The 20,452-nt window shown below is 36.8% G+C and overlaps 1 protein-coding gene across 1 annotated transcript in view; it reads left to right on the top strand.

Moving 5' to 3' along the window:
- The first annotated feature begins 450 nt into the window (after positions 1–450).
- Positions 451–20,452, top strand: part of CELF2 (CUGBP Elav-like family member 2) — a 450,951-nt gene continuing 430,949 nt past the window's right edge. Inside the window, exons 1-2 of the mRNA XM_066182701.1 lie at positions 451–488; positions 1,254–1,289. The gene's annotated coding sequence lies outside the window, so the exon portion shown is untranslated. The remainder of the gene's footprint in view (positions 489–1,253; positions 1,290–20,452) is intronic.

Raw genomic sequence — 20,452 nt, forward strand, 5'->3', positions numbered from 1 at the left:
ATGCCTATTCTAGCATCTGTCATGCATGAAATTCCTTTACTGACACACTTATGTGGATAATCTGGCTTTTAACTCCTATCTTCACTGAGTCAGGTGCATTTTGCTTTCATCCTTATTCTAAGCCAATACAGTATTTGCTGATTACCTTTATCAATCTCCCTGTGCTAAATTTGAGTATATTCACTGAACAAACTGCACTATAAACAACCTGTTTGGTATGTAGATAAGAACTGGATCCTTGTAATCCAAAATTGTTATTACTTCAGGCCCCAAAAGTGTAATTTAAGATCAAAGCTTGAATTGGTATCATAAATGCAATTCAAAAAAAGGGAAAACCTGAATGATTTTCAGATAAATAAAATCAGGCTAAATAAATGCAAATCTATAACAATTTTGTTCACATAATTTAATGTATTTAATTTAATTTTGTACTTTTTTTTGTTAGGTCTACAAACAGAAAGAGCTCAAGGTGTTAATCATCTGAACAGGTGAGACCCAAGTTTTCCCTAGTACTTCAGAATTTTGTAACAATCACTCAATTTTTCTACTGTATATAATAGTATAATATAATATAATATAATATAATATAATATAATATAATATAATATAATATAATATAATATAATATAATATAATATAATATATATTCTAACTTCTAAAATATTTTTTGCTACAATTTCGGGGTTTTTTCTGTGTGTTTTATTTTCCTTTAGACAATTTTATGGTTCGTGTCCACTACTTCTCATATCTTTAATACCATTGTTCTACTTGTTTTATGTACAAAAAAAATAAAACACACTCACAAGAAAGTGCAAGATTAGAAAAAAAATATTTTTAGCTACTAAGAAAAAAAAAATCCCTACAGTTTGATATAAATTGAAATCCTGATAAGCAATAAAATATACACGATGGACCAGTTCTATAAGCAGCCCAAATATATTGATCGGTGTTTGGAATATAATCTCTGTATTCTCTTGTTTTCACTTAAATGTATGTACTGATGCAGGCAACCAAGTCATGCATGCTACTATAGTATAGTCTACCTATGGTCATGCAAACTTATCAACAGAATTTAATAAATAACTGAAATTGAATTTTGGACTCCTAAACATAGTTAAAGTTTACTTTTTCTTTCTGTAATAAAGGCTTAATTATGTTTACAAGGGTTGAAGAGCTAGAAGAAAAGTGACACCTAATATAAATGTTTGCTTGACCATCATTTGGTAAATACATTTTTTTTCTTCTTTCCTTAGATATTCAGCTCTTCTCAACAGAATAACAAGGAGTAGGTAAGTTACAATGATGAATTATTCTTTCTAGTTTCATGTTCTATTTAAAGCCTTTTCATTCATTAGAGCTTTTAATTTGTCTTGCGTTTGCTAGTTTTCACGCTCCCATGTATTTTTTATGAAATAATTTATTACAATCTATATTTCTTTCTTTTCAAAATTATAATCCAATTACTTTCTCAGTAAACAAGAATTCCTCCTTTTTATGTGAAATGAACTACCAGCCAAAGCAGTTTCTGATTAGACAAGCTAATTTTGAAAGAACAGATAGAATGAAGCAATGAACTGGATAGAAATAATAATGGAGCATACCTTGTTAGATAACAAATGGAACAGACTTTGGAGACAATTAATGCACGAGATACTTAATGCTGAGGTATGTTAAACACATTTTTTCTTATTTATTTGCTGCTATAAATCACAGCTAGTTTCCTTAAATAACGTGCTCTAACCACCCAGGTTACATCATCTTTCTGTAAATATGTGTTGTGTTCTTTACTGGAAACCCCAGCACTCTTTGTAGGACGGTGTGTAAATATTGATATATACGTAGATATAAACAAAGAGAGAACAATCGATTGATCCAGCAAGGGAAACCAGTCTAACAACATTTGGGATTAATTTTGCTAGGAAACACTGGGTAATTTCATCCAATGGATAAATTTTTTTTCTTCTACTTTGGTTTTCCAAATGAATTACAGACTGAGCAGTCATTACTTGCTGGGGTTGATTCTGTTTCAAGTCTTATGCTAAAGTAGCACTTTTTATTTGGTTTATTGTGAAGAGAGGTGTGTCAGGCCTTGTTCCTCAATTTCCACCACTTGAATTAATCCTTGATTCAGACTCCTTGAGTCTGAGGAGCAGCTCTATATAGTCCAATTGGAATAGCACAGGGATGATAACACTTATAAATATGAGAAAACATCTTCCCTCACTAGCATGGCGTCCAACTCAAGTTAAAGAGCCACCAAAATGACTTCATTTTAAATGTGTACTATTAAAGATATTAGTAGGAAGGTAGCAAAACCACCGGTACCATGAGCAGTCAACCTTTAGCCTTGAAGAAGGGAAGGGAATCATTAGTCTTTACCTCTTTCTGCAATCCCTGTAGTTACCCACATTATGCAGATTAAACTCTTCTCCTATGCTCTTATAACTCGTATGAAACTAGTCCTTCTACTTCTGTTTGTGCTGCAAATTTCAGTTTTACCTAATACTTTAATAATAAAAACTTCAATGGTGTTTCTGGAGAAATAAAACCAATCCTCCTAAATGTGTGGATGGCTCTTATTAAAAATGTATTAATTCATTCCATCAGTCTTTCCTGCTTCCTGCTTTTACTTTTCAGCACTAATCACATGGATAGTAATTTTTCTTGGTGAATGCTAACCTATCTGTAAGCACAGCATATACTGATTTTTTTTTTTTGCTTTCTTCCAGATACTTCCCCTTATTAACTTTCTATCAGAGATTATGCTGCCAAATCCCTCTTGTCTCTCCTGTCTGTATATGGAGATCATCTCTATCTGCCTTCTCTCTCTTACTCACTAAAATTGCACCTTAACACTGATCCAGTAAAGTAACTTCATCGTTTCAACATCTTACTTTACTTATGAATCCTTGCCTAATTCTGTATCATTTCTCATTTCCTCTATTCTCAGTTTTCCAATAAGGGTCTTCGATTTCCTCCTGAGGGCTCCTACCTTGAAAGAAAGTCCTTTTCAAGATCATTACCTTTTGGGCCTTGTGGGTATCTTAGGATACCCACTCCCGTTCTGTGACTCTCCAATTTATCAGTGGAGATTATTTTTAGATAGATTAGAGCCCTTCTGCATTTCAGAAGTCCTTAAAATGTCAGAGAACCACTCTGCCAGAGAACACACAAATGCAGTTACAACTGAGTGATACATTTGTTAATAAATGTGACCAAATCTAACTTGGCTTGCCTGTTCCCTCACATTATATATGTTTTCCGTTAAAAACAGAAGTTGAACATTGAAGAGTTATCTAGGTTAGTGGAAAGGTGGCTTACAGTCAAGACAGTCATTGCATAATTCTACATGTTTTATTTGTATGCTGTATTTTCATTTCTCATGGGATCTGTTACCAGAAAAAGACTTTTGCCTTCTCATGTCTCAAGCAGATCCTCCAGGTGCTTCATATTCCAGTCAAATGTGATGAAACTTAGTAATTGTTGTAATGTGGGATTCTACTTGGATGTTATTTTCTTTCTGGCCAGGTGTAGGCTAGGGTTTGGTTGTGCTGCAGAGCAAAATACTTAGCACATAGGCAGGCTGTGCTTTAAGATTCAGCTGTCTCAGGATGTGCAAGAAGGGATAGAGACAAGCCTTGGAGCACAGATTGAATCTCTCACAGTGAAACACAAAGGCTGATGTGTCGCCATTTTAGCCTGAATAAGTTGGACACACAAGGGTGGAAAGACACCTGAATGCAGAAACCACAGTGATGGGAGAGCACGAACCATTCCAAGGAGGAGAAAAGGTGATGGGGGCAGATCGTAACAGGAACCAGTGGTGATTTCAAACACTTATTGTATTAAAACTCCTACAGCAGAGCCCTGTGACAGGGCTTGGGGATCAGGGAGCTCTCTGAGGAATGATGGTGAATGATTTAGCAAGGAGACAATGAAGATTTCAAGGCTTGCCTGTATTTCATTAGGAAGTTCAGTAAAATCAGCTTGTTTCCCGGGAAATTGCTCTGTAGTGATGAACCAGCATTTTCTGTAGGAAGACAAATAATCTGTTGACTATTTTGACCATCCTAATTTTCAGATCTTGTGCTATTTCTCTCTGCTCCTTGACTTGCAGGAAATGTCATTTTTAGTTATATTTGCACATTGCCTCAGCACTGGCTGGAGTCCATAGTCTACAGCACAGAGGCACAGAAATTGAGAGATTTAGGATGGTTTTGTTTCCTATCTAATTAATGAACCCCCAAACTAATGCTGCCAGAAATTGAGACTGTCGCATCACTGATCAGTCCTGAAAAATTGAACCATAATGCAACATTTCAGTTGTTTCAATATATTTTTTTGGTATTGCTGGCATAGAAATATACCACAGCAAAATGTTAAATTGCTAAGTGTGGATAGTTTATACCCAAGCATAGTATAATCACAAGTGCTGGCACTGTTCTCCTTTCTTTTGTGGCAAAGCTGATTTAAATTTAAGTTTAGTTCACACTTTTTAATTTATTTCTCCTTTTAATTTCCTCTTTTCATATAGGAAAAATTATGATCTTATGAAGCTGACATTAAATGATCAAACAATATTGAACAACCTAATGAAAATCTTAAGCAAAAGTCATTGTGAATTAGGTATTTGCTAAACTGACAACACAAGCCTTTGTAAACCTGATATTGTTCTTATGTAAACTCATGAATGGAGACTTTCTCAAATAAATTACTTAATAACATCAGAGTCATTGGCTGAGTAAATATATCCCAGGGGCGCATACTAAGATTCCTGAATTTAAATGTTGAATAGAACTTTATATTTGTCACCTTTACTAACGAGTTTTTCCTTATGAAATCATTATTAGCATGAAAAAGTTAAATTTTGTATCTAATTTCTTGAATTAATGCTGTTTGAAGACCCTAAGGGTTTGAAAGTTCTTTCACTGGAATTCATCATTTACATAATTTTCATAGCCCCAACACTTTGCTCTCTGCTATGAATGCACATTGTGGGTTTTTTATGCATTAAAGCAGCAACTTCTATTTTTCTCCACACAAAACAATTAAGAGAAGAATAACAGGTAATAAACATTTTTAATCTTTAATATTACATTAACAGTGAAGTGCCATATTTCATGCTTTCACAACCATATTGCGTGCTGAATGATGCATTTTTGGTCCCTCACTATGAAGATATTTGATTAGAAAGGAAAAACAATTGAGTTATTTGAGATCAGTGGAGCTTTCCATCATTTCCTGCTTGAGAAACTTGCAAGTGCACAGCAGCATGGCCAGATTTTTAAGCAGACTAGACCATATTTTCTCAACTCAACATTATCATAGTTCAGCCATGATCTATGAATGTTTACTTGAATTTTTTTTGTGGTTTTTGCTAATATAGCTTATTTTATAGGAGATTTATTCTCTTTTAAGCTGAAACCAGTGCAGCACATTTTCTGACCAAAATATCTCTGGATGTTAACCTCTTCTCTGCCTACTGTTATTAATAATAATTTTTATTACTGCAGGTCTTTTGCACTCAGGGTCATCGACATATGGTAGAAGTAAGAGATATGCGTAGGATGGACCGAAACTGGAAAGCCAAATTAGCAGCAAAGACAGATTTAATATCTGCATCCTCTGGACTTAGCATAACTGCAAAGGAAACATGACAGTCCAGACAGTGTTTGGTACAGAAAAACTGAACTTATCTCTGCGTCAGTGCTAAAGTTGTTTGAGAACATACTACAAATCATCTTTATGTGGTAGACAAATCTGTTCCACAATTTAACACTGTACATAAGAATTTTAATTGTTGCTGTTGCTACTACTACTACTACTACTACTACTACTACTACTACTATTATTATTATTATTATTATTATTATTATTATTATTATTATTATTATTCCTGTCTCTGTACAATGGAAACCCTAATGTAAATGATGCAACCCGGTTTTTGGCAAACTCTTGGTTAGGATTCCATGTGAGATGAAGATTACACTCATGTATACATTTCTCACCCCACTATGGGTATCTAATAGGCCACTGTACCCACATAAGATGAACTAACTTCAACAAATGTTTCTCCCTTGGCTGGGATGGGAACATACCTAACGTAATTACTTCTATATTTTCAATATTTAAAGTCTAAATCTGAAGCCAAATGTGATCTTTGAGTTTGATTCATATATTCACATCTAGTGCATTTAAGAAGCCTAGTGTCATGTACTCATATAAGAAAAGAATTTATGCCACCTTCTTACACCAGCCCCTGGAATTAGTCTCTACTATCCCAGTTTAAAATAAAGAAGCAGCTTCATGAAGTTTAAACTGAACATAATTTACCTTGCATTTCTAAATGCAATGCAATGAGGTGAACACTGACTCTTTTAAAAACCAGTTTTTTGTGTGATAGTTTATTGCTATCCTCCAATTTTCTTCAGAGTTTATGTAAAAACACATTCTTGTTTTTCTATAGAAGTAAAATCACACGTGTGTTTTCTACAGTCACAAAACATCTAGATACAGCTTCTCGGTGCATTATGTAGATTATTCCTGTTGTTTTCCAATAGCAGCTTCAAGTGTAATGCTATGTGTTAATCTTGCTGCTCTTCCCAGCTAGGGACAATACCAAAGAGTCTCAGGGACGGAAAATAAAGAACAGTCTTGAAAATATTGTTATTTATTAAGTCCAGATGATACAATTTCTGCTGATCAGTGTTTGATGTAGAAAAATCTTAAATCAAATACTGGCACAGAATGAACCCATGAAACCCTATAAGTCTGTCTTTTGAACATAGCTTCCCTTCAAACCTTGTCCAACACCTTCTCTCTAGACAAATCACCCTGCTTGACAGGGTGGAGGAAGTCCAGTCTGTGTGATCAACTGTGTACAGTTTTAAATTTCCTACAAATCATGTTAGTGCTTTGAAAACATGTGGTACTGCAGGAATGAGCCGTATTAAAGTTATTAATTTTGGACTCCAAATGTACAACCTCAGAACAGCTTGTTGGAAGCCCCTGGCACTCAGTTACAGTCAAATTTGATGATGGCTTGTAACGTGCATGTCAAAACGAGGTCAGCCATTTGAGGTTGCTCACTACCAACCTTCCTTTTCCACGAGCCAAATCACTGCCCAGATGCTCGTTGAGCCTCATTACCAAAACGCCAACATGTTATCCAGGTTCAAATATGGGGTTTGCTGTTGATCCAAACATACACTAAAGCCACTGAAAAACTCTATCAAGGAGTGCTATGCTGCTCATGGGTGCCAAAATGCAACTGGCTCAGAATTTTGAGGGATTTTGAGTGCTTTGCTCAGTCCTAACTCACTGTGTTGTAAATTCTGGTTTGTGAGATATCAGACATTTAATGAATCTAGATGTTTGGGCTTGTTTAGGAATTTCCAACAGCTAAACCCCCAAACCAGCACTTTTCAAAGTTTTCCACTAATTTCTGTGGACTCTGGATGCAGTTATTGGAAATCCAGCACCTGACATCCATCGCCATACTAAGATTCCAGACAATGTCACCCTGTGATGATGTGCTCTTCAGGCATAATTGTTTGTCTCTGATTTGCAGTATCTCCTGGTAACCTAGGCACTCTCCTTGTTTATCCATTCCAACAATAATGGCCACAAATTGAAAGAAAAGCACTCATGAAACTGAAATTAAAATGTAACTCAAATATTTATCCCATAGCAAGGTTTGAGTGACTATAAACGAAAACTATTAGGACTGATTTTAGGATTTTATGAAAATACATTGCTGGTCTGTAAACCAAAGCTATGAAAAATATGACCAACGGTACCAAGACAACAGTAGCTGCATAATCCTACCTGTTTCTCTATTCTAGCTTGAATAACTCAGAGACATGTTCTATTTCACTACAATTAGTGCACTGATTTTAGGTGTGTTGACCTAAGTTTCATCTACCTATCCATCAGAAGACCTTGAAGGCATACCAAACTTGAGTTTCATTGAATCATCCCACTATTTTCACTTTTTTCAATGTGTTTATTAGATAGAATGAAAAAAAAATCACATTTATTAAAATTTCTCTCAGTATTGCATTTTTCCTTTTCTGCACTCTAGTACCTTGTAATGTTACTTCTACAAAATACACACTTCTCAGGAAATTTTACTCATTGGTGTAGAATTATGCCATAAGTTGGAAGAGAATATTCATGAACAGAAAACACTATTAGTTTTTCTATGTTGTTTTCCTGTCATTTTGACCTTCTCTTCCTTAGTTTTTCACTTTCTACTCCTTAGTTTTTGACTATCCTTTCCTTAGTTTGGGTACACAGTAAATTTCCCCATGTCATTTATTTTCACCATTGTCATTTCTCTTGTGTGACACACATTTTGTCTTTCCTCTATTCAGAAAATAGAAGATGGATGGTCAGGAAAGATTTATTTTATTCTTATTCTGCTTTATTTTTGCAGCATGTAAGTTCATATTTTTTCAGGGGTTTTCATTGATTTGAATTGCTGTAACAGGTACTTAGTGCAAAATCTGAGCTTGTACAGTAATTAAAGGGAGAGAATCTCAAGCTATTTAACTTAATAAGGGAAAGTTAACCGACTTGATCAGAGTCTAATACTTGCAGAGGGAAGAATTTCTGATATTCATTGACTCTTTAATTTAGCAGAAAAGTATATAACAAGATCCAGGCAATGGAAGATGAAGCTTGACAAATTCAGAGGTAGAAATAAGATACTCAGAGTGTAATTAACCATCACATCATCCCTACAGATGTGTTAGACTCTTTGCTGCCTGCAGTTTTGGTCTTTAAAGTATTCTGAAAAAATCTCAATAATCAAATACAATTTGCTGCCTGGTTGTGATGATGATAGGCTGAAATTCCTGATGTATATTGTGTAAAAGTGCAGGAAAGTAGCTTTACAAGCCTTATTGGGTTTCGCCCATATTTATAGCAGAATCCTCCTTCAACAAATTGAAGTTCCAGTTGGTGGTGAAAATTATACAGGAATAATAATAATAATGATAATAATAATAATAATAATAATAATAATTTAATGTTTGAAAAATAATATTTAAAATATACAATAGCCTAGAATGTAAAGGCAGTGATATTATTATGCTCTATGGAGACACAGGTGCCTTTTTCTAAACAGCCTGAATTTGACAAAGCATGGTCCATACTCCAAGAGATTAAAGTAAGACTATGAAAGTGCATTTGATTGCTTGGCAGAGAAGTCCTCTTAATATCAGTCTCTCCTCATGAAAAAACACATGTTCACCCCACACATGTCAGGAGTGTAATTCAAGTCTACAGATTAGACATCTAATTTGAGCCAACCGTCAAGTTATGCCAAAATATCCTTCACAGAGTCAAGAGAAAAGGGCTTCCAGAGGCAGGCCCTGCCTATCTATGTTTAGGTTTTATACCAAAGTCCTGGGCCAAAACCACTTTCTGAAACAGCCTGTTTCTCTTCTTTATCTGTGTAATGGTTCTAAGACATGAAACCTCTAACTTAGGCAACTACTGAGGATTTCAGGAAAACACATAAGTAGACCTCTGATGACCTTCAAAAATTGCAACTTCCCATTTGCATTTTGCTCCCTAAATAATTGTGAGTGCTGTCTAGATGCAACACTTGACAGACCTTCTCTTTTTGTCTTTGAAATCACATTCCTCTTAGGTAAGCTCGTTCTTTTAAAAAAATTTGGAGGGATTTGTCAGGCTAATTGTAGGCTTCTAGGGACAATTATCCTCAATTCACTTTACATTCAAAAAATATGTATATATAATTGTTTTCAGGGCATGATTCACATCCTGTAATATACTGCTAGATACGAACTGCATTCTAATGATGTCTATTTTTCCCTGTAACCACTAAGTCAGGTTGCAGAAGTTAGTTAGGGTTTAGGTATAGGCACTGCAGACATCTGAACTTAGATCACATGATCTTCCAAAGGTTGTCATGCCAAGCTTCCTCATCTGGTCAAATTAAAAAGGGTTGCACAGAACCTCATGTAAATCAATACATCTTGGAATGACAGTAAATGAGTTTTTTATTGCATTGCATGCATCATTCCTTGACTATTTTAATACAAGAGGGAAACCCTGTGTTACACAATGGCAAAAAAATGGAAATAAATTTTAAACACACTGTGGAGAATGTTTCTCCTGAATAAATCTTTAATATGAAAATGGCACATCATATGTGAGGTTGCATCGGTATTTCTGGGACTCAGAACAGGGTTATAATGGTTTGGAGTGTACACATGACATTTGGGTACTTCTAGGTGATTGAATGTTAGGAAACTACATCATATCCCTCTTTCTGAAAATGTGCTCCCAGAGCTCATATCCTGGAAAAGTCCTGGGTCATAGGTATGAGAACAAAGAGATGAGGAAAAAGGGAAAAGACATTATCCATAAGGTCATACGGCTTCTTTTCATTTTGAGAAAATAGGTTTTTAAAGTCAGAAGAAGATTTGGAAGAGAATATCAAAGGTAGAGATTTCTTTTTCAATAGGGATTTGGAGTTGAGGAAAAGGGAGGTATTGAAGAGTACCAAATTTAGAGGCACAGGCATTGGGACTATCTCAATATGACCCATAGAAGGAGAAGGGTGGTAGAAGATAAAAAGGAAACATAAGACCTAGGACAAGGTGGGCCCTTTACATTGAAAGACTTTAGAATGAAAATGAGATCATCTCTCGATAATCTCAGACCTCAGAGATAAGGGAAGAGGTATGGAGAAAAGAAGATTTCCGCTTGGCCATGAAGGGTTGGGTTAGATGTTGGCTAGACAGATTTAGCACTCATAAATCCATGGGCCCTGGTGGGATGAATCCAAGGCTGTGGAAGGAGGTGGCAGAGGTTGTTGCTAAGCCACTTGCAAACGTCATTGAAAATCATGACAAACAGGAGAGGTGCCTGATGCCTGGAGGAAGGCCATTGCTTCTCCTATCTTCAAAAAGGGCAAAGAGGTCCCAAGAAACAACCAGCCAGTCATGCTCACATCCATCCCTGGAAAGATGAGAGAACAGGTCATTCCGGAGTCATCACCAAGCATGCAGAAGAAAAGAAGGTCATCAGGGGTAGTCTGCATGGATACACCAAGGGGAAATCATGCTTGACCAGACAGCCTTCTGTGATGGCATGGCAGGGTGGGTCAATGGAGAGCAGTGCATGTTGTCTACCTCAACTTCAGCAAGATTTTCACCCTGGATGCTGGAACACCCTCATAGGTAAGCTCAGGAAATGAGAGTTGGATTTATGGACAGTGACGCTGAATGGCAGAGCTCAGAGGGTTGTGATCAGCAGAGCAGAATCCAGCTGGAGGCCTGTAGCAAGTGGCATTTCCCAGGGATCAATACCTATTTAGCTTCTCTTGCCCAGTCTTATTTCACTTGTTTACTTATGGCCTGGATGAAAGGACAGAGTACACCCTCAGCAAGTTTGCTGGTGACATGAAGCTGCGGGGGTGGCTTGATACACCTGAAGTTTGTGCTGCCATTCAGCAGGACCTTAATAGGTTGGAGAATTGGGTGTAGAGAAACCTAATGATGTTCTGCAAGGGGAAGTGTAGGGTCCTGCCCCTGGGGAGCAATAACCTCAAGCACCAGGATAGGCTGGGCATTGACGTGGAAGAGAGCAGATCTGCAGAGAAGGACCTGGGAATCTTGGTGGGTAACAGGCTGACCATGAGCTGGCAGGTGAGGGTGGTGTCATGTCTGTGCTGACTATTGGGATCTACACCTCAGCAGCATCTGTGGAGAGCTCTTTCCCATTGAGAACCTGTTAATCAAGCAAATATAATTGCATCAAAGTATGACTTGCTCATCTTATTGCAACTTTAAGGCCTTTCACTCCTTCTGCCTGGAAAGCAAGTGAATTTAGTTCAACTCTGTGCTTCTGAATGGTTTATCAGGAGTAAGTGGCTTTGAATTTTAGTCTTGATACAGTTTCAGAGCAAAAACTTCCTAAGGGTTGGCTCCACTAAGTAAACACAGCAGGAAATCCAGCTGTGAGTTGCTCTGTAGGTTTGTGGAAAATATCTTTTGAAGCTCTAAGATTCATACCCTATCACACTAAAAAGCAACACCAGGCAGCATCTCCTGGCAATGTTCATGTACTTGCTAATAAGGACTCCTCAAAACTATCAAGTTGCTACATACAATTCTCAAGCGGTGGAACTCTTATAAAGTAACTATTTACATTTTATTTCCACCAACCTGCAATAAAATTTCACATTGCTCAGGTAAGATTGCATTTTTAACCAATGAAATTGCACTTTTACCCAAAGCAGAAACAGGGAAAAAAGCCATTTCCTATTGTGAATCTTGTCACAACAATTTGCCGTTGGCCCATTTCTAGGTTTTATTTTCTTAGAATGCATCAGAGCTACCAGTCTGGGACATTTGAAAATGTAATTGAGCTTGATAGCAAGTGATATAGTTAATTCTGTTGGTAAATGTTGTGCAGTGCTAATTGCTAGTTCTAAATTTAACAATTAGTTTGGAAAATCTGAAGTGCAATTTATAATGAGATATAAGCTGCAGGCTTCAGCTTGTACCAGCTTTTTTATTATTATTACTTATACCCATTTAGGAGGATGCAGCTGAAAAAATTTAACCAAGAATCAAGATGCATGCCTAATTTAACTTCAACCAAATTTGACTATACATCTAGTAAATTTGCTATGGCTGCAAAACATGTTCCAACAAATTAAGCTTGTATCAAGTCTTCTGCTTTCTACAGTTTGCAATTATACATTAACTGATATTGTCATCCTAAACTTCATTAAATTCTTTAAAATTGTCATTGATGTTGTCTGTCAGAGGAGTAGATTTGTACAGGTCTGTGGTCTCCCTCCTTTAAAGAGTAATGTTGCCATACTTCAACATTGTGGGATTTAGAAACCTGGAATGACTCATGCAGATTTTGCTTTGGACATTCTGCAATGTAAATGTCTTTGAGATAATAAAACATTAGCAGGAAGGAAATAAATCTCAGATGATAAAATTAGATCATATTTTCCTCACATTAAAGATTTCGTGTTGCAGAATCACTTGATAGTTGAAGTTGAAAGAGATCTGGACACCTTTTAGTTGACTTGGAATGGTTTAACTCCAGGCTGGATGGGACTCTGAGCAACCTGGTCTAGTAGAAGGTGTCTTTGCCCATGGCAGAGAGGTTGGAACAAAATAATCTTCAAGGTCCCTTCCATCCAAAACCATGCTATGATTCTATTCTATTTAACCCCCTGTTTAAAACAGAGTCAATTATTGCAGATGATCCAAGACTATGCCCAGAAAAGTTTGTGACTCTCCCTAAGGGTGTAGACTCCACAACCTTTCTGGGCAATGTGTTCCAGTTTCATGACATTCACAATAAAAGAAGTTTAAATGTAATCTCCTGTACTTCAATATGGGCCTGTGGCTTCTTGTTCAGCCACCTGACCCTTCTTCTCTCCAGGCTGGATAACCCCAGCTCTCTCTGCCTCTCCCTGTTTAGGAGGTGCAACAATTCTGTAAACATCCTTAAACATCTCAATGACCTTTTGCTGGACTTCCTCCAGTACGTCAATGTCTGCCCTGTGTTGGGAGGCACAGAGGTGTGCACAACACTCCAGAGGTGTCCCCACTGCTGAGCAGAGGGGCAGGATCTCCTCCCTGGACCTGCTGGACAAGTGCTGCCCATTACAGCTGGGGAAACCAATGGCCTGGCTTGCCACAAGAGTGCACCATTGGTTCATGGTCAGCTTGGAGGTCCATAGGACCCACAGGTCCTTCTTTTCCAAGCTGCTTTCCAACTGTTTGGACTCCAGCATGTGTTGGTGTGTGGAGTTGTTCCTTCCTGCATGTGGGGTTCTGTGTTTCCCTTTGGTGTCTTCATGAGGTCCAGGTTGTCCCATTTCTCCAGCCTGCTGAGGTTTTTCTGAAGGGCACCACAACCAACTGGTGCATCCATCACTCGTCCCAGTTCTGTAACACCTGCAAATTTGTTAAGTGTGCTCTTTGTCTCATTAACCAGACCGTTAACTAATCTTCTGCATATCACTGGCCTCAACATTAACCCCTGGGATGCTCCACTTACCTTTTCTACTTATTCTACATTATCTTGGTTTCTGTCTCTTTCAAGTATGCAAATCTGCCCTTAGTCACCCCTTTCTATTCAGATCTTTACATAGAGTAGTGTAGAGATACTTTGGTTTTGCCGTTGGCAATAAACATAACTGGATTTACCAAGTTACATAACCCTAGAAAGATTCATTTTTGAGAAAGGCTTGGCTAGGTTTATCCTTGGCTAGGATAAACTACCATGTTTCATTAAGTGTGTCCTGCCAGCCTGCCTTGCATTGGCTGAATATTTGGTTCCAAAAGCTCCTTTTGAAGTCAGTGAAGTCCTTATTGCCTTCCCAGTGGAATGTGAAAAATTGCACTCCTGATGTAATTTTTTTAGGTAGAACAGAGACAAGAATTTTCCTAACCGAGAGGGTATTATAGTTTTTTAAACTATACAGTTTAAACTACTGCTCCAGCATGAGGGAAAATAATGATGAAAGAATGATCACACAGTAAATAATTTTCAGCCCACGGAAAGAGCATTTTTGCTCTCCCACACAAGGGTAATAAAATACTTGAGACTGGTAATGATAACTTGATTTTCTCCTGCACTGTCCCAGCCTAAATAGTGTAATTTTCTTGTCATATAAAAATATCTGAATGACAACAAGGCAATACTGTAGTTGTGCACCCTGCTTAGTATCGACCTTAGGTGTGAATTGCCAGTTCACTGCTCTGAGGAGACAGTCACCTGTCTTCTCTTCCACTTAACCTTTCTTTACATAAAATAATCCAGATACCTTGTGCCTCTACCAGTCCAAAATAATTCAGATCCCTTGTGCCTCTACCAGTCCTCCATCACAGTCCTCCTGCAATGCAGAGCACAACAAAACCTCGAGTGACCTTAGTGAGTCTTTCCCCAGGTCCTCAGGGGATGGGCTATGATGAAGTGAGATGTGCATCACACAACCACAATGGACACAGCAGAAGGGGGAAAATGGAGAGAATATTTCACCTTGCCTTCAGCTGTAGGATGTGCTTAATGAATTGAACACTTTTTAAACCAACACACCATGCCACGTCCAAGCCTGTGCACCATTTATTTTTCTTTCAGTGGCAGGTTCACAATCTGACATTCACCTTTCTGAGTGAGAAGGAAGTAGGTTAAATGGAGCAAAAGCGTTACTCTTCTAAAGATGCAAACTTACATCCACTACACCAGCTGTTTTGTAGCAGTCTTGTGCAGGATTGCTGCGGCAATCACATCAACAATCTGGAAATAACACACATCTTTAATGGTTTTGCTGTGACACCTTGCAAGACCTCTTTACCAAAAGCCAGGTGAATTAAATGAGCCTAAAAGCAATAAACTGTATACTTTACCCTATCATCATTGAAATGAACAAGATTATACTTCCAGCCATTTTCAGAGATTAAGGTTAGTTCCAAGCATTATGTGTGACTTTTAGTGTTCTCTTCCTACAGTACCAAAGGAACAATAAATTGTTACTACAGTCCATAAAATCATTGTAAATATAATACATCTCAGTTGATACAAATCAACTTTGTTAGGATTTTATATAACAAAGATGAGCCTTTAAATAATGAACAATATTTCACTCCTTTATTCGTTGAACTAGAGAAGGTTTTTGTCTTGCATTTGTGAAGAGACAGTTAAGACACAACTTCCAGGGTTCTCATCAAGTGGATTTAGAAGATTCCATATCAAAAAAGCAAGAGAGGCAAAAGGGTCACTAGATTTCATCAGATAACTGTAAAAATTACAAAGAGATAGCTGGGGTATTTCTAAAGTTTCACCACTGGGCATGGCAAACATTATCATTTTATCTACTTTAAGCACCCAGCAATGATTTTAATAGTCAACATTTAGATGAAAGAACACAAAATGTAGATGATATTAGATACAAACCAGGTAGGAGGCAAGGAGTTAAGGTGAATACAACAGGCAGCTTCTGAACAGCTTTTCTGCTAAAGAAAATACAAAAAAAAATATTTTTCACATTTTATCCTTCAGAACTAATGAAATATTAAAAAGATAACTTCACTAAAACCAGAAAGAATTCACAACTAATGATGCAGAGTTTGTCCAAGGCCTGGTATGAATCCTGTCACTGCTAGTTGCAAAGATCTTATGCCTCCATGTATTCTTATTGCTTTTAAAGCAATCTGGACTTGAAAGCAATCCAAAGCTACATTGTTATGTTGTAAATTGATGTACATCAGCGTTAAACCAGTCATTAGAGTGAAGGGAACCAGAAGAAGACAGGGAGGACATAAATTATTCAGCACATGGGGCCTCAGCACTCAGAATAATATTTTTCCATATGCTTCCCTTTTTAATGTAAAAAAATAAATGTGCACACATATACACACACCCACACTTACAGACATTTTCTATGAACCCTTCAATTCTGAGCCTCTCTGAGAAAATATCACACAGATTTAATCCAAATGCTTAGTCCAATTGTCTTCACAATGGCGTTATTGCATCTTTTGTATTTGGTGAGTAGAGGGACAAATATGCTAAGTCTCGTGTTGACTAAGAGGTTCCCATGGTAAGGTTTTCAAAATTCTCAGGTTTTGACCTGTTGTTTTTGTTAAGAACATGATTTGTTTAAAATTAAATGCTTTTCACAATTTTAGCCATCATACATTGTACTAGGATCAATAGACCCCATTTGTGTTCATACCTTTCATGGTTCTTATTAATTATCCTACGTGTTGAAAAAATACTCAGCAACTTTACAGAAAAATTATTTCTACAGCTGGTAACTAGTCATAAGAGAAAGATGTCTTAAAAGGGATGTCTAATAACCCAAGAGTGTACCAAAGGAGAAAAAAACCGGGCTCTTCTCTATTAAAGAAATAGAAATCATCATTTTTTAAAATCCAATTTTCTTTTACAATTTTCCCTGTATTTAATGTACAAGCTGCACTGAGTGGAAACTTAATTTCAACCGGGCAATGTCATTTTCAAATTTATAATCAATAACAAAAAAATGTTATCATGTATTTCTGGTGCCACAATGGAACATTTATGAAGCTGTATCTGTCCACTCCCATTTGCATGAAATATTTGTGCTCCTGACATGAGTCACAAACCTCAGAACTTAAATTTGAGACACATGCTTCCTAATAGCCTCTCTTTAATAATGTATCTGTGTTCCTAATCAATGTGAGTGAAATGTTTTCATAATTTAATAATAAAGTGGGTACATTCAGAATCTTGAACAGGTGAGGATAAATCATGTTTGCCTGTGAATAACAGCTTTTATCATTTACTCAGTGGGATCATAATGTATTCTTTCAATCTGCACCAAAGGTAGTAGCAGGAAGCTATTTTATAGATTTCTTGGTAATCTGAGCTGATGTTATACCTGTTACAGGACACTTCCAATAAAATAGAAACACAGCAGGATGAAAAAAGATACAAATGGTGTATTTATACCAGTCAATAAAAGCATGACTCTCTAGTAATAGAAAATTTGTTCATGAATTGTGAAGTACCGGTGGCTCAGTTGGTAAGGTATTAAAGTAATTTGTGTCCTGCCTTTGTAACTTTTTCTTACAATTGTACCTTTAATTTGCTGTCTCATTTTCATTGACAATGAGAAAAAGTAAGCCAGGTACATTCAAGGACCTCAGAATCAAAGCAGTTTAGTGGAATGAAATTTTATCTTGTAGATCATTCCCTGTAACAAGAAGGAAGTCTAGCACACATGGACACATGAACTCATTTCTAATGGCTCTAAGTCATGTTTTAGAACTTGCATTTTAAGGACGCAAGACATATTTTGTTTGAGATGCCAGGTCTACTTAGCGACAACTTAGCACAGAATTGCTTCAAAAAATGTTAGTACTGTGAACTGCTCCTTGCAGCTAATGTCTGTCAGCAAACGCTTTTCTCCTCTTTGCTGAAACTCTGCAGATTTTGGGGCTAGTGCCATTAGGCACAAAGGTTGCCATTTGGGCTCAGCTTGCAGGACAGAGTCAGTAATTTGGAAAAGAGTGTTACAGATATGGAACTTAATGGGGTATGCCAGACTCTGACCCTGGTCACACTACTGAAATTCAGAGTCATTCCAGAATGAGTAAAAATTATTCTGCTTTATGGTTACCCTAGTAAGCTGTGATTCTCATTAGAGTGAGTCTTGAATTACTTTTAAACCAGGAAATTAAAATTAAATACACTGAAGAGAAATAGGAGTAGCCATACTGCATCAGAAGTGTAATTTCTATGGCTGGCTGGAGGTGATTTTTATAGCTCAGTTATTCTCTGAATTTTGGTAAATATAATTGATTTGGCACATTTAGGTGTCTAGTCTCCATTCTTTTAACTGTATATTTTCCAGAGTATTTTAATGTCTAAAGGGATATTTCTCTATTACTTTTGTTTTACCACACGTACATTTGTTAATTTTTTCAGGAAATTCTGTTTTTTATAAACATGTACTTTTAAAGCCTAGAACTCTAACCACATTCAGTCTGTAAGGGAATGTTCTTTCTAGCTTCCATGGGAAAAAAGAAATCACGAGTGGTATAAATTTTGCATCTCGTTTCCTCTTTGGTATATAAATCTTGTGCAAAGGAAATAGGGCCTCCATTATCTCTTAGAGATGAAACAGCTTCTAATATGAATAGTCTGCATTCCCTCTGTCATGTTCCTGGGGGATAGGTTAATAAATAATGAACTAAATGTCATATTTTGAAGTCTCTTAGTTCACGGTGATGCAGCTTTCTTACATGTTTATTAAATTTCAATCTTCATTAGACAAGGTTAGTGGAGAAATTAGGTCCCTCTTGTATTGACTTACTAATGCAGAGCTATAAAAAAAATAAAAAGCAGATATATTTTTGCACTTTTTAATCATCTGTGGGTCTTTCCCTCATTCTGACTGCACCAGATACACTTCATAAGACTGAATCAGATTAAATATTTGTCAAATTTTGACACTGTCAGTTGTAAAGGTTAAAAAGGGAAAAGGTTTGAAATTACATGCTGGTTTTGAACTGATTTGAGCAACTCACAAACAAACCTGACAAAACTCACTCCTTATAAAAGCTCCTACTTAGCACAAAATGCCCAAGACCTTGAGATCTGTTTGGATTCCAGACACACAATACAGAAGCAAAGAAAGACTGCTTAATAAAAACTATGATCTTAAAATTAATAGTTGCAGCTGGAAAAGGTGAGAAACAAATCTCCAGCTGAGAGGCCATTTTGTTATAATTACAAACACACAACTCAAATAGTAGCAACATGTACAATTCACACATGAGGTACCTGTTAAGCCACTTAAGTGCTATATATGTAGGAAACAATTATTGTTAATTCCATCATTAAGAAATGGATTTTGGAAAACCATAAATTTGAAATGGCATCACAGTTGAGTAAATATTTGGTAGAAAATGGCAAAAAAATTCTGAAGGAAAAGGAAAGTAAAAAATACTGCACAAATATAGTATATAAATATATAAATACAGTGGCAAGATAGTTAAGAGGAATTTCAAAGTCACTAAACTATTTCCTCTGGTAATAGATGGAAAATCATCATTCTGTTTGGAAAAGGTGGAATTAATATAGAAACTGTAAGGAAGGTCATCGAAAAAGAGACAAAGTTGGTCGAACAGTGAAAGGACTGTGGGATTGGAAAAAAGTTATAGAGGGATCCCAGTGTTATTGGTGTGGTTGCATTCAAGTGTGGAAAAGGCTGTGAGGAGAATTATTTCTGCTATTCTTGCCACTTTCCATACTGTTTAGGCCTCTGTAGAACAGAATGCAGCTCTGATCAGTCCTGTGTGAGGAATGTTCCTACAGAAATAAGCAGGTACCAGCAGGCTGTCAGGATGACCACAGGAGCATTTCCTTGTAGAAGGACACAAAGAGAGTTTGGCTTGTTTAGCCTTGCAAAACACAGACGAAGACAGGATGTGATTGCTCTCTATAAACTTATCAGGTGGGTAAACACCAGGGAGAAAAACTGCTTAAACTAAGGAACAATGTTGGTGTAAGAACAAATAGTTATAAATTGCCCATGAATAAATTTAGGCTGGAAATTAGATAAGTTTTCTAATCCTCTGGTGAGTAAGATTCTGAAACAGTCTCCCAGAAAGAATAATAAAGGAAATGGGGAATCTAGTAGGTTTTAAGAAGGGGCATTAAATAGTTTTTGAGAGGGATTATATGGTGTGGGTGCCTGTGATGAGCAGATTGGATTCAGTGGCCCAGTGGACTGTTTCCTATTTTATAAGCAGATATTCCAGTCAGACTGATTCCAATGCATTATATCCAACTCTTTACTCATGGGTGTCCTTTTTGAGCGGATAGTGATACAAACGGATGAGTTGTCCCCGGCTGCCCTAAACCAGAACTAATAATTTACTTTTCTGGTGTA

This window comes from Chamaea fasciata, unplaced genomic scaffold, assembly GCF_029207755.1.
Source record: "Chamaea fasciata isolate MVZ Bird 193981 ecotype frontalis unplaced genomic scaffold, bChaFas1.0.hap1 SCAF_5, whole genome shotgun sequence".
Taxonomy (NCBI): Eukaryota; Metazoa; Chordata; class Aves; order Passeriformes; family Sylviidae; genus Chamaea; species Chamaea fasciata.